The sequence below is a fragment of the Schistocerca americana genome, unplaced genomic scaffold (assembly GCF_021461395.2).
Source record: "Schistocerca americana isolate TAMUIC-IGC-003095 unplaced genomic scaffold, iqSchAmer2.1 HiC_scaffold_467, whole genome shotgun sequence".
In the NCBI taxonomy this organism is placed as follows: Eukaryota; Metazoa; Arthropoda; class Insecta; order Orthoptera; family Acrididae; genus Schistocerca; species Schistocerca americana.
In genome coordinates, this window is record NW_025726200.1 from 35,001 (window position 1) to 40,000 (window position 5,000).

Consider the following 5,000-nt stretch of genomic DNA (forward strand, 5'->3'; position numbering starts at 1 on the left):
ACTGATTCCTTATAATCATTTGCCATACACCGGTGGAAGCTGCCGAGACGAGTAACTACATAGCGGGCTCGCCGTGTCACTAATGTACAGAGATACAATAGTTTCGACTGGAACCGGATTAAACGTATACACGGCGCTGATTAGTAATAGATAGAGCCATCAGAATACAGATAATGTATAGACCTGTCCGTATACATGCTGAAAGACTCTGCTCACAATCACACGTCAGCCAGACACTCTTATCACGCACTACTCTCTGCCTGTAACAGGCACACAGACAATATGTAAGCACCAGCATGGAACAACACCCAGTGCATCCTCTCTGCCACATTAGACAATCCACACTATCATAACCAGACCGGGAGGTCCACTCGGAAAACAGAATATCCCACCCTTCCGACAACCACCATTGCTCAGCTAAGCCACCAACACCCACACATGTCCCAGACAGGGGTGCACCCAACATCACAATACTGCCTCCTGTCACACCACACAAACAATGGCAGGAATGAAAGACACAGGTCTGCCACAAGCATGGAATCAGAGCGCCGCCTGTTATGAGCCAAAGGTGCACCCTGACGTGGCAAATCAGATGATGCCGCAGTCATTTACTTACGATAATCACAATCAACAAACCGGGCCCCCCCCCCCCCAAGTGCCTTAACCTAACCCGTATTGTACCTTAACCTAACCCGTATTGTACCTTAACCTAACCCGTATTGTACCTTAACCTAACCCGTATTGTACCTTAACCTAACCCGTATTGTACCTTAACCTAACCCATATTGTACCTTAACCTAACCCATATTGTACCTTAACCTAACCCATATTGTACCTTAACCTAACCCATATTGTACCTTAACCTAACCCATATTGTACCTTAACCTAACCCATATTGTACCTTAACCTAACCCATATTGTACCTTAACCTAACCCATATTGTACCTTAACCTAACCCATATTGTACCTTAACCTAACCCATATTGTACCTTAACCTAACCCATATTGTACCTTAACCTAACCCATGTTGCGCCTTAACCTAACCCATGTTGCGCCTTAACCTAACCCATGTTGCGCCTTAACCTAACCCATGTTGCGCCTTAACCTAACCCATGTTGCGCCTTAACCTAACCCATGTTGCGCCTTAACCTAACCCATGTTGCGCCTTAACCTAACCCATGTTGCGCCTTAACCTAACCCATGTTGCGCCTTAACCTAACCCATGTTGCGCCTTAACCTAACCCATGTTGCGCCTTAACCTAACCTATGTTGCGCCTTAACCTAACCTATGTTGCGCCTTAACCTAACCTATGTTGCGCCTTAACCTAACCTATGTTGCGCCTTAACCTAACCTATGTTGCGCCTTAACCTAACCTATGTTGCGCCTTAACCTAACCTATGTTGCGCCTTAACCTAACCTATGTTGCGCCGTAACCTAACCTATGTTGCGCCGTAACCTAACCTATGTTGCGCCATAACCTAACCTATGTTGCGCCTTAACCTAACCTATGTTGCGCCTTAACCTAACCTATGTTGCGCCTTAACCTAACCTATGTTGCGCCGTAACCTAACCTATGTTGCGCCTTAACCTAACCTATGTTGCGCCTTAACCTAACCTATGTTGCGCCTTAACCTAACCTATGTTGCGCCTTAACCTAACCTATGTTGCGCCTTAACCTAACCTATGTTGCGCCTTAACCTAACCTATGTTGCGCCTTAACCTAACCTATGTTGCGCCTTAACCTAACCTATGTTGCGCCTTAACCTAACCTATGTTGCGCCGTAACCTAACCTATGTTGCGCCTTAACCTAACCTATGTTGCGCCGTAACCTAACCTATGTTGCGCCTTAACCTAACCTATGTTGCGCCTTAACCTAACCTATGTTGCGCCTTAACCTAACCTATGTTGCGCCTTAACCTAACCTATGTTGCGCCTTAACCTAACCTATGTTGCGCCTTAACCCAACACACGTTGGGCCTTAACCCAACACACGTTGGGCCTTAACCCAACACACGTTGGGCCTTAACCCAACACACGTTGGGCCTTAACCCAACACACGTTGGGCCTTAACCCAACACACGTTGGGCCTTAACCCAACACACGTTGGGCCTTAACCCAACACACGTTGGGCCTTAACCCAACACACGTTGGGCCTTAACCCAACACACGTTGGGCCTTAACCCAACACACGTTGGGCCTTAACCCAACACACGTTGGGCCTTAACCCAACACACGTTGGGCCTTAACCCAACACACGTTGGGCCTTAACCCAACACACGTTGGGCCTTAACCCAACACACGTTGGGCCTTAACCCAACACACGTTGGGCCTTAACCCAACACACGTTGGGCCTTAACCCAACACACGTTGGGCCTTAACCCAACACACGTTGGGCCTTAACCCAACACACGTTGGGCCTTAACCTGCTCTGTAATTGTCATACGACGCGTTAAATTAGTGTAGTGTTGCCTAACTGCAACCCCCGCAATATAGTTTGCTACTCGCACTGCCCGGTCCCCAGAGTATCGCTTCATGTTAAACACCTTGCAGCTATACACTGTAATGCGGATGGCGGCAGGACGTACATGCTCAATGCCCTTCGCAGTTGTTCATTGGCATTCGCATGGCGAAGCACAGCCTACGTTGTGGTACGGCTTGTGGCAACTGTCCGCTGATGTTGTACGTCCAAATCACACACTGTACCGCACATTGGTCCTCATGTACTGAATGATACATCGTGGTACATGTGTGACCGTACCACGACTGCGCCAACAACGGCGAACCATACGGTCCAAATATTGTGCACTCAGCTACGTGTCGTCTCCCTATAAGAGCTGGATTGCAGTATGGTATGCCGTGGATGGCGATCAGCATGAGCCGTCTGTTGATGTAGTGGCGCGTGTTGTCAGACGTAGTCGTCTCTTCTCACACACCGTGATAGCATGGTGCACTGCGTTCCACATCTGCGACATGCGACAGAGGCCGGTTGACAGTCGTTCGCGCAATGGACATCGCATACGTACGGGGGCCACCTTCCACGTGTTCGCGAAGCGTGCACATGTTGTTGCGTGTATGTGGGCAGACATAGTGTGTCGTGACACCTGACACAGGCATGCAACAATCGTTGAATTTGCAAATGGCGATGGACGTCTACGTTTGCTGGTGACGTTACGCAAATGAAGAACTGGTAAACCGTTGTGGTGCGGTTGTTCTCGCTAGAGGTGAATCAGTGATGGCGACGATCGGTTGAGCTACCAACCGGTTGTTTCAGCGATACCCACCATGCCCACGAACGTGAATGGCATGTGGGTGTGAAGCGATACGCGGCGGTGGCTGGGTGGGACCGTCCCCGGCCGGTGAGGGGGGGCCTTCCGGCGTGCTGGCCGCGCGGTGCGTGGGCGCACGCGCTACAGCCGGCTGGTGGGGGCGGCCAGTGGCAGGCGCGCCGGCCGACGGAGGCGGCAGGCGGCGCAGCTGCGCGCCGGCGCACCCTGCACGCGGCGCCGTGCGGCCGAAGTAGGTCCTCGCGGGCCCGGTGCGAAGCGCGGTGGACATCTGCAGTGTGCTGGTCCGATTGAGGACTGTGTGCGCTGAGGATGCGCCGCCGCCCGGCGCTCGGCGCCGCGACGCCGTCTGCTGCTCGGTCGCCTCTGCGGTTCTCGCAGGTGGATTGTATCGCAGCTGTGCGGACGTGTTGGCGCGTGCGCTGTGCTGGGAGAGTTCGCTTCGGCACCCAAGTGGGGCTTTTGTCCTTCTGTGGCGCTGGCGTTGGAGCTGCCGGCCACCGTAGGTGGCGCGTGTTGTCTCCCGCCGGCAATGCCACGACAGCACGCTCCCGGGCCTCTGTCGGCAGCGGCAAGCTCAGTTGGGAGCACGGGTGGTCGCACCTAAAGCGTCTACTCGCCAAACTCCGGGCGATTGCGCCTCTCTCGAACCCGACCAAGTACTTAGGACGGCGCTGCGCGCCGCCGGGACCTGAGAGGGTTTCGAGGTGTATTGTGCAGGGGAGCTCAGCCTCCTCCTGTTTGCAGAATAATTGAGCGGACGCTTGCGTGTTCGCGCGGGCCCCCGGGACACACTCCCGGGCGGCCGGCTGCTCAGCTCTAGTTGACGCAGCTCCCTGGTTGATCCTGCCAGTAGTCATATGCTTGTCTCAAAGATTAAGCCATGCATGTCTCAGTACAAGCCGCATTAAGGTGAAACCGCGAATGGCTCATTAAATCAGTTATGGTTCCTTAGATCGTACCCACGTTACTTGGATAACTGTGGTAATTCTAGAGCTAATACATGCAAACAGAGTCCCGACCAGAGATGGAAGGGACGCTTTTATTAGATCAAAACCAATCGGTCGGCTCGTCCGGTCCGTTTGCCTTGGTGACTCTGAATAACTTTGGGCTGATCGCACGGTCCTCGTACCGGCGACGCATCTTTCAAATGTCTGCCTTATCAACTGTCGATGGTAGGTTCTGCGCCTACCATGGTTGTAACGGGTAACGGGGAATCAGGGTTCGATTCCGGAGAGGGAGCCTGAGAAACGGCTACCACATCCAAGGAAGGCAGCAGGCGCGCAAATTACCCACTCCCGGCACGGGGAGGTAGTGACGAAAAATAACGATACGGGACTCATCCGAGGCCCCGTAATCGGAATGAGTACACTTTAAATCCTTTAACGAGTATCTATTGGAGGGCAAGTCTGGTGCCAGCAGCCGCGGTAATTCCAGCTCCAATAGCGTATATTAAAGTTGTTGCGGTTAAAAAGCTCGTAGTTGGATTTGTGTCCCACGCTGTTGGTTCACCGCCCGTCGGTGTTTAACTGGCATGTATCGTGGGACGTCCTGCCGGTGGGGCGAGCTGAAGGCGTGCGACGCGCCTCGTGCGTGCTCGTGCGTCCCGAGGCGGACCCCGTTGCAATCCTACCAGGGTGCTCTTGAGTGAGTGTCTCGGTGGGCCGGCACGTTTACTTTGAACAAATTAGAGTGCTTAAAGCAGGCAAGCCCG

The 5,000-nt window shown here is 53.0% G+C and overlaps 1 non-coding gene across 1 annotated transcript in view; it reads left to right on the forward strand.

Annotated features, from left to right (window-relative positions):
* The first annotated feature begins 4,119 nt into the window (after window positions 1-4,119).
* Window positions 4,120-5,000, forward strand: part of LOC124583655 — a 1,910-nt gene continuing 1,029 nt past the window's right edge. The window contains exon 1 of the ribosomal RNA XR_006974249.1: window positions 4,120-5,000. This exon is cut by the window's right edge and continues 1,029 nt beyond it. This is a non-coding gene — a ribosomal RNA (small subunit ribosomal RNA).